This window comes from Lepus europaeus, chromosome 12 (genome assembly GCF_033115175.1).
Source record: "Lepus europaeus isolate LE1 chromosome 12, mLepTim1.pri, whole genome shotgun sequence".
Classification (NCBI taxonomy): Eukaryota; Metazoa; Chordata; class Mammalia; order Lagomorpha; family Leporidae; genus Lepus; species Lepus europaeus.
Window position 1 is genome coordinate 87,787,435 of NC_084838.1, and position 10,514 is coordinate 87,797,948.

A 10,514-nucleotide genomic window follows, 5' to 3' on the forward strand; every position below is an offset into this window, starting at 1 on the left:
ATCTGATGGTTCACTCCCCAGATGGCCACAACGGCTGGAGCTGTGCCGATCCAAAGCCAGGAGCCAGGAGCTTCCTCCGGGTCTCCTATGTGGGTGCAGGGACCCAAGGACTTGGGCCATCTTCTACTGCTATCCCAGGCCATAGCAGAAAGCTGGATTGGAAGAGGAGCAGCCAGGAATAGAACCAACATCCATATGGGATGCAGGCGCTTCAGGCCAGGGCTTTAACCCGCTGCTCCACAGCACAGGCCCCCTAAATTGCCTTTTAATGACCACAAAACAATATGTTGAAGAGTATCACCAAATCGTTAACAAACTAGTGTTGTTGAAATTTTTGAATATGGGAAGCTTTTCCCTATTATATATTTTAAAATCTTTACCCATGCAGTGTATTTATATTTGGAAAAAATAAATGTTGAAAAAAATAATTATTTAAAAATAGAAAAGAAAGTAATTGATCTTGCAAGTTAGACATACCCTGAAGAATTCTAAGCTTAACTTTTTTATTCAGCTAACAGATAAAGCTTAGTCTCACTTTCTGATTTTTCAAGAACATGAATTTCAGCATACTCTTCAGATACAATAATTAGGTATTTATTTGCAAAAGAAACAGTGTTTGCTCTTAGTTATTAATATAAGAAAATTAGAGATTTGACTCTAAGTTGAACACCAGTAACCAACATGAAGCATTTAGTCAATATATGGGTATACATATAGATAACTACGTGTGTGTTCTAATGCAGTTGAACAGACATTTATTGAGTTTGCTTTACTTAATTTTATTGTAAGCATACAAAACAGATATGTATATTCTATGTAAACAGCACTGAAACACATTTATGCCAAAAAATAATGCATGAGATCATTGTTTAAAAAATTGCTGGAAAGTAAATTGATGTGACAACAAAGGGTGAGATTTCCATATCTTGGGGCTTCCATTAAGGCACTGTTGTTCTTTATTAGAGATTTTCAATGTCAAAAAATACTGAAAGTACACATCTTAATATTAAATAGTTCTGATTGGTAGTAATGTAGGCATTACTTTCCATAAATACAGACAGTCTTGCCATTTAAATATAAATGTCACTCAGTATTTCCAAGTATCTGTCAAAGGATAGAAATATGGATTCTTACTATGAGCTCCCTACTGAAATAATTTGTCCCAGAATCACAATTATGATATTCAGCAGTAACTCTCTCTGGTAAGAACATCCTTATCTTTTCCTGCAAATAATTCTTAGTTTCTTGACTTACTTCTCACCACAATCACTTATTAATTTTTGTGGTTTATGTTAGTAAAGAAAAGTAATGGAAAATGTATTCTTTCTTTAGATTGCATTGTTTTTCTTCTTCCATATGACTCAAGGTCAACCAAATATTTAGTACATTACTATTTTTGATATTTTGCATCAATAAAGATTTATGAATACTTCAAACTTACTGAAGCTATCAGATCCATCACTGTTGGATTTTTGTGTTAGCAGTGCATTTTTTCATTAGCTTTGGAGACCTACAGAGTCTTATTAGAGACTTCACTTCTGGTGCATACACCTTTGTTGGGTAGGTATCCTAGAACTTTAATGTTCAAAATGCAGACCGATGGCCAACAATATTAACACCATTAAGGATCTTGTTGGGAATGTAGATTCTTGAGCCTCACTCAGGATCTAGTAAATTACAGTCCACAGCTTAGTAAGATCCTGGGTAATTTGTATGCACATTGAAGTTTAAGAGATACTCCCCTTGACAAACTGTTATCTGGTAACTTCTGACTATATTTTCTTTCTTTTTTTTTTTTTTTTTTGAAATTTATTTGGAAGACAGGATGAGAAAGAGAGAGAAAGAGAGAGAGAAACAGTCTTCCATCTGCTTGCTCATTGTCCAAATGGCCACAACAGCTACAGCCAGGTCAAGATGAAGCCAGAAGCCAGGAATTCCATCTGGTTTCTCACATGGTGGCATGGAATCATGAACTTGGGCCATTATCTGCTGCTTCTCAGATGCATTAGCAGGGAGCTAGATCAGGAGTTAAGCAGCCAGGACTTGAACTGGCACTCTGATATGGGATGCAAGTGCTTCAAGTCACGGCTTAACCTGTTGTTACACATGCCCACCCATGGTTTATTTTCAATGTGAAAGCATTCAATTATTATTTTCTCTATCTTTTCCCCAAACACTGTCATGCAGGTATGTGCATACAAATATATCATATCCATTTAGCTCAAGCATGGTCTATAGTAACCACAGTAAGGCAAATCTGACCATTTAAGTATCTTCTGTTTTATAAAGTTAAATGGAACAATAAAATTGAATATTAAGAAAGGTAGCAGGGCCAGCACTGTGATGGCATAGTATGATAAGAATCTTCCTGTGGTGCCAGCATCCCAAATGGATGCCAGTTCGAGTCCTGGCTGCTCCACTTCCGATCCAACTCCCTGCTGATGGCCTGGGAAAGCAGTGGAGGAAGACTCAAGTGCTTGGACCCCTGCAACCACGTGGGAGAACCCAGAAGAAGCACTTGGTTCCTGGCTTCAGATTGGCTCAGCTCCAGCTTTGCGGCCATTTGGGGAGTGAACCAGTGGATGGAAGACTCTTCTCTCCCTCTCTCTCTCTCTTTCTCTCTCTCTCTCTGTAACTATGCCTCTCAAGTAAATAAATAAATATTTAAAAGGATTGAAAAGTAGCATGTATCACATAGGTGGGTAGCATTAAAATGAAACTTATTTATATCTCAGAAACTGTAAAAATTACAGTTGTGTGAATAGTCGTGGCCAGTTTGGTGTAGCATCTAATGTCATTGAGAATGAAATCTCCAATCTGTGGAAAAGAGTTGGAATTCACATATGTGTTTTCAGTAAGTTTTAAGTTAAATAGAATTTACTAGTTCTTTCTGCTGAACATCAGAGTGTTCCCATCAGCTTAAGGACAATTAATTCATACAACTAGATATCACAAGAAGTTACCTGATTCAGAAGGTCAAGATACAACAAAAGTTCCTTCCTTTCTCCCTTCCATTCTTCCATTATTTATTCACCATCCATCCACCTACCTACCTACTAGTTTCAACTTTGCCTTTCCTCATGTTTACTTCATGCTTTACCACTGTAGGACAAGGGTGGCTCCTGAAAGTTCCAAGCTTTCCTTTAAAAAAAATAAGAATCTCATTGAGAGAGCCCATCTACCAGAATCCATATGAATCTCTGCAAAAAGGTTTTGCTCCTATGTGGTTTACATGTTCCTACTGGGAAAATTAACTTTTTCCAATGAACAGGGATAATCTAACTCATGATTTACATGCTAGAACTTGGTGATATGTGTGTTTGCAGTGTGATGGGGGATGTAAAGAGGAGAATAGGAGGAACAGTTTCCAAAATGGAAGGACTGGTTTGACAAAACAACACATATATGTGCATGAAGGGTAACTACATAAAATCACATGCAAATCATTTGTCAAAATGAAAATCTGTTTCTTAGCTCTATTCACAGAATAAGAATAAATCAAGGTTTTAAATTGACTATCTCCAATATCCCCGAGAAGACAGGCCATTTTACTAAATTCAGTGGCATTTTTAGAAAGCCAGCTTACATTAAAAAGCAAACTTTTACCTATATTTGTTTTCACTTTTGAAAATTAATACCACTCTACATGTACATAAACATACCCTTTTTCCAAAAGAGTATACTAAGAAGCAGTAATAGAATATGTGATAATGCATTATGCTTTTATTAATTCTAATAATAGAATCTTGTAATAAAGTGGCCTACTAATTGTCTATTGATACATGATATTATAATGTTTTATTTAAGTTACCTAATACAATTGCCATAAGAAGACTATGAATAGATTATAAATTCATAATATGCAGGAATTAGGCCAATTTTTTTAAAAAGTCTCTTGCTTATTTGAATACTTTAGATAAATATATTTGAAATTTGATGTAATTTTTAAAATATCATTGCAGCTCACTAGGCTAATCCTCCGCCTTGCGGCGCCGGCACACCGGGTTCTAGTCCCGGTCGGGGCACCGGATTCTGTCCCGGTTGCCCCTCTTCCAGGCCAGCTCTCTGCTGTAGTCCGGGAGTGCAGTGGAGGATGGCCCGGGTCCTTGGGCCCTGCACCCCATGGGAGACCAGGATAAGCACCTGGCTCCTGCCATCGGATCAGCGCGGTGCGCCGGCCGCAGCGCGCCAGCCGCGGCGGCCATTGGAGGGTGAACCAACGGCAAAGGAAGACCTTTCTCTCTGTGTCTCTCTCTCACTGTCCACTCTGCCTGTCAAAAAAAAAATTTAAAAAAAATCATTGCATAATATGGCAAATTTATTTTTAGTATAGTCAAAAGAATATAATGACATACAATCACATAATCAATTAAACAAATTCCAGAGAATAGCTATTATCTAGTTGGACTACTAACCTACATGCTTACAGCCTTGTTTAGAAGGTTGGAAACAAAGATTATACAGGAACAAAAAGAATTCCTTCTCAGTTTTACATACAAAGATTTGGAAAAACATGAAGCTATCTCTTTTGGGAGTGATGAGACCTCAGAAGGTAAGACTGAGACCTGTTAGCAGACATCTTTTTTGCTACATGTAGAAACCACATAAGTAGGAAAAAATAAATTAGAGGTGACTCGAAGTTTGGGGTAGAGAGATAGTGATCTAGTTACATTTTCTTGCTTTCATAGCACAAAACCCACTGGGAGCCATCTTTGCCCTGGTCTTCCTTATGATTTGGCCTGGCAAATTTCCTTTATGTTTAAGTAAGTTTGATTGGATTCCAGTCATGTGCAACTTTAGAATGCTGGGAGACCAAATTTAGCATAAGGTCTGTGTCAAAGTCAAGAACCATGAGTAAATGCAATGTATATTATAAAATCCCTTGAAACCAAAGAAATGAGTTTACTTTTTAGGTAAGTAACCTTGCTAGTTAGAGACCTATGCTTTTCAAACTGAAAAGCAATCTGTCAGCCATTATTTTACCAAAAAGTAAGGGTTAGTAGTGGAGCACAGATGTCAAAAAAATTATCCTGCATTATATTTCACTCAAGGATAACAACCTTTTCTCATTCAGAGAAGTGGGTACAGTCATACCGACTAGGAAACCTGTGCCATGACCAGAGCAAGGAGTCCTTATCATCACTATTCAACACATGCTTTTACATCGTCTTTTCTCTAACCAATTGACAAACTTGACTGCAGATTTCCCCTTTTCTCTTTTTCATTATATATTATGCATATAGTAATGGTTGAATTTTTCATTATCATCCAGGTTCACAATGATGAATACCCACATTCAAGCCTAAGCACATTTACAAGACAGAATTTAATAGATTTGGTTCTGGATGGAAAATGAACATAATTTGGATTATTTTCTTCTGAGAAAGAAGTTTACAGCAGTGGATGAATTAGTTATATAGTTTCAGGAAAAATCTTAAATAATTTTTTTAAAAATTGATGTACTTATGTATTATTTGGGCAATCAAAGTAGGAATGGATGTCCTTTGAGGAACTGTTCTATTTGCATTTCTTTTTATTTTAAGGAGTTATTTTATTTATTTGAAAAGCATTATGACAGATTGAGAAACAAGCAGACAGACAGACAGAAAGATATCTTCGATCTGCTGTTTCACTCCCCAAATGGCAAACATGGCTGGGACTGAACCAAGCTGAAGCCAGGAACCTAGAGACTCATGCAAGGTCTCCTAAGTATGTGCCAGGGGGATCTACCTGGGCCATCTTCTGTTGCTTTCCCAGAGGCATTAGCAAGAAGCTGGGCTAGAAATGGAGTAGCTGGGACTCAAACCAACACTCTGATATCAGATACTGGTGTCCCAAATGATGATATAACTTGTTGTTCCCCTCTGTGCCACATTATCAGCCCTCTGCTTACATTTCATTTCGTCCTAATGAAACTTACCTCATGGATGACAAATAGTTAAGTAATATGAATATTCTCCTTTAGGTTGACTTAAGGTCAAGTCCATCATCTTGCAACAAAATTTCAGCTAAAAAGACTTTCAAATAAAAGATGTGTTACCTAAGTTTTCATATTTATGTGTGGTTAGCCCTGTGCCTCACACAGAAAAACCTCTCAGAGTGACTGATTATCATATCTGTGTCCTTGTTAGATTTCTGTCAAACTATGTGGAGATTCAAAATTTCAGAGTAAATATTTAAGAATATATGAAAAAAAAAAACAACTCTGGACCCTTCAAGGAAAATTAGGAATTGCATAATTTTACTGAGTGGTCACTGGATCAGTAGTTATTAGGGCAAGGACTCTAAAATGTATTCTTTAAGCTCTATTCATGATCTCCATACTTTTTCCATGAATTAACATTGATTCAATATAGGAGAAATTATTTCTTCCTCTTAGATGTTTTAGACAAGATTTTCAACCAGGGTAGATTTGTATATATCTAACATTCTGCACACAAAGTGTTGAACCTTCTCCCTCGTATGTGTCAAGCTTATATTCACACGGATTTCACTATAGCATTGAGTTAACTGCTGGTAGAGAGGGAAGATCTCACTTAAAAATCCTGTTTCTCAGACTAAGTGACCTTTGCCAAGGCACATAACCTAACTAGACATCAGTCCTCTCATCCATAAAAAAAGATGAGGATAAGTAACTCCTATTTCTGAAACTCAAGGGCTCAATTTTCTACCCTATAGATTGTCTATTTTACCAGCTTAATTGACTGTCTAACTAGAATCCAAGTTTACCTCTATATTTATCACCATTTTCAGTTTCATTCTGATGAGTATACCATTCTTTCAGAAATACTGTACTGTTTCCACTTACTCGTGCTGAAATGTGAAAGAATATGTATACATCCTTGAACATTAGGTAGCAAATACCAGATCCTAGACCTTAACCTGAAATTTCACATACTTAAAAAATCACAGAGACAAACATACCTGGCATAGTAGTTAAAATATCAACAATCAGTTTATTTTTGCCAGGAGAATAAACAAAATAGAAAAAAAATAATCTTTTATTTTTATATGAAGAAGTATGTTTCACAATCTTAGTACTTAATACATTGGGGGCCTATGTTTTAATTGCCAATTTATTTTCAGGACTTAGCACTAAGTATCTGGATCAAACAAAAAGCCAGTGATTTTTTGGTTAAAATGGATTAACAGATTTATGAAAGAAAGAGTTAGGAAAAGCCTGGTCTTTTTACTACAAAATCATCTAACTTTTGTGAGAACTAGATACAGAAATTTAGAACTAGAAAAACCTTGCGGATTATTCTTCTCTAAATCCCTCACTTTCTAAAAGAAGAAACTAAGGAGAGAGAGAGAGGTTACACAAGGACACACAGATCCTTAATACAGAACTATTTGAATTCAAATGCAGATCTCTTGCCTCCCACTTGTGTCAGGGCTCAGGCTTCAATACTGCAAGGTCTTGCCTTTCTCAGAAATTAAATGGTGTGGTATTTACACAGAAAACCGGAGCATGGCGTTTAGGTCTCTCCTGCTCTTTTCTTCCCTTTCTTGCTCCTCCTTATCTGGCTTCTCTCTTTCTTATCTAGGAAGTCTCACTCTCCTTATCAGAGGACTGGGGCACCTTTACTTGACATGTAATTTACATCCACTGAAAGCCTGGAGTTACTCTGTATCAACCCTCCCTTCCCATCTTACAGATAAGAGCCACCAATCAGGATAAGACTTCAGTTCTTAGCTTGTACTATTAAAGTTTACATCTGATTACTAACTTCAAATATGTTATTACATTTGCATATTTGCCGCAACAGATAAATGCTTTGGTGAGGTGTCTGTGGGCATCATAATTCTTAAGTCTGTTTTGAGACCTGAATTAAAAATCTGTGGTTTCGGGCCGGCGCGGCGGCTCACTAGGCTAATCCTCCGCCTTGCGGTGCCGGCACACCGGGTTCTAGTCCCGGTCGGGGCACCGATCCTGTCCCGGTTGCCCCTCTTCCAGGCCAGCTCTCTGCTGTGGCCAGGGAGTGCAGTGGAGGATGGCCCAAGTACTTGGGCCCTGCACCCATGGGAGACCAGGATAAGCACCTGGCTCCTGGCTTTGGATCAGTGTGGTGCGCCGGCCGCAGCGCGCTACCGCGGCGGCCATTGGAGGGTGAACCAATGGCAAAAGGAAGACCTTTCTCTCTGTCTCTCTCTCACTGTCCACTCTGCCTGTCAAAAAAAAAAAAAAAAAAAAGAAACATAATGCTATATTCTTGTCAAAATAGTTTCTGCTTTTCTGCTTAATGGAGCATTTTTCTATTCCAATTTCATAATAATGTTTCTAGTTGTATTAATATGTACATGTCAAAATAAACAGTAATTCTAGAAGCAAAAATTATGTCAAACAGGCACATGCATTTGTATAGGAACATAGCTTAAAAACTACTCATTCACAAGTTGTATATGAACTTCATTTTCTACAATTTGTTATAATTTTCAACTTTGTGCTGGTTATAAAGTTACACCTGTGATTTTAAAAGAGCTAGTTGTTCTGTTCATGTATTGTCAGGATTTATTACAAAGGTTAACTGATGAAGTCTGAGGGTGAACTTGCCTGTCTCCTGGGTTTAGCATTTGCCACTGTTGGGAAAGGGTAGGAATATTCTAAGCAAACAGTACCTGAGAGACTAGCAGCAGCAGCATCTGGCCACAGCCCCTCACAACTTGTGAGTGAGTAGTTTAAGCATGCACTGCTCAAACCTCATCCCCTTCTGCATCAATCCAACATGGCCGCAGGTTCAGTACACCCCCGCCCCTTCTTGCACCTCACTTCCCATCATGCATTAAACACTGACACCTTCCTAGAGATGATAATGTGTGTGTGTCTGTGTGTGTGCTGCAATTCCATGTGTAGCAGACACCTGAAACTTCTGAGATCATTAAAAAAAAAAAAAAGAACACAGAGCAAGAGTTACTCAAGCCCCACCCAAATAGTCCCATTTGAATATTTAATTAGAGCACCATCTAGTACACTATAAAAGGATGATCTCAGCTTTGGTGGGGGTAGCAGCGAAGAGAGATTCCCCCCACTCACATCTTTGTGTGTATCGTGCCTATGAATAAATCTTACTTTCTCGTGTACCTTGATTCCTCTGTCTTGAATTTGGTAGGACAGAAACATACAAACATCCAGATAGAGAAATAGAGACTGATAAAGAGTGTGACATCCTTCAAATAATATAGAAGCATTCTAGCTATAAATAAGTGAGTGCAATGATTATGACCATGTATTCAGAGGCTATTTTTTCTAGGTTTGCATTCTGATTCATTTCCTGTACTGAGATCCTGTGCTTCAGTTTCCTTATTTGTTTAATAAAGATTATGGTACCTAATTAAGTTTTGTTAATTTATTTGAGAGAGCAAGTGTGTGTGTGTGTGAGAGAGAGAGAGAGAGAGAGAGCAAGAGAGAGAGAGAGAGAAATAAAGGGAAAGAGAGAGAAACATCTCTCATCCACTGATTCATTCCTTAAGTTCTGGAAAGGGTACCATGCATGGGTCTGAAGCTGGGAGCCTGAAACTCAATGCAGGCCTCTTATGTTGGGTGGCCACAGCCTAATTACTTCAGCTATCCCTGCTGCCTCCCAAAGTCTGCATTACCAGAAAACTGCAGTCAAGAGGCAGGTATTGAAGTCAGGCACTCCAGTATGGGATGTGGGCATCTTAACTGTTGTCTTAACCATTAGACCAAAGGCTTGCCCCATAAATTACTTCTTCCAAACTTCCAAAACAAAACAGTATATTAATTGAAAAAAATCAAGCATAAGGTGTATAGAAACTTCATACATGACAAAAAGAAGCATCGTAATTGCATTAATTGACTTTTTGTTACATTAAATTAAAATCCCTGAAAAGAACTTCTTTGGGAAATTCCAGACAAGGTCTGTTTCAGCCTCCAGCTTGAAGATGACAGTTCAGGAATGGGTGGGTGGGCAGTATCTGCAGAGTCTAGTAATGGCAGGTGGAGAGGAACAACCACATGATGAGCCAGGAAACAGAGAAAGAGAGCATGAAGGCCAGACTAGAGCTCAAAATAATCAACCTCTCATGAGAAAAACCCTACAAGGGCATGGCAGCAATCACCTGAAGAACCCCATAGGCCTGCCACAATTAGATCAACTCTCCACACTTAAGCTGCCAACCATTAACATTAAAATATAAGAGTTTAGGTGATCCAGAGGAGAGATCAAGATGGTGGGTTAGGGAAGGAACTTACTGCTTTAGTCTATGGGATGATAGCTTAATAAAAATGTGGAGAGAGTGCAGTCTCAAGGAAGAGGTAGAGAGAAAATGGCAGAGGAAAGTCCACATAAATTAGAGGGACACTATAGATCTACATGGAGGGTGTGCATGTGCACTACTCAGGATCCCAGCAGCTGAGAGCCTCAACACCAGTTTCAGAGAGTGAGGTGAGATCAGACTATAACACTCCAAGCCACCGGCGATAAAGCTGCAGGAAGAGCCTGGCATGAGTCTAGCTTGGAGCACTGTGGGGGACAATGTACCTGCCAATCTAG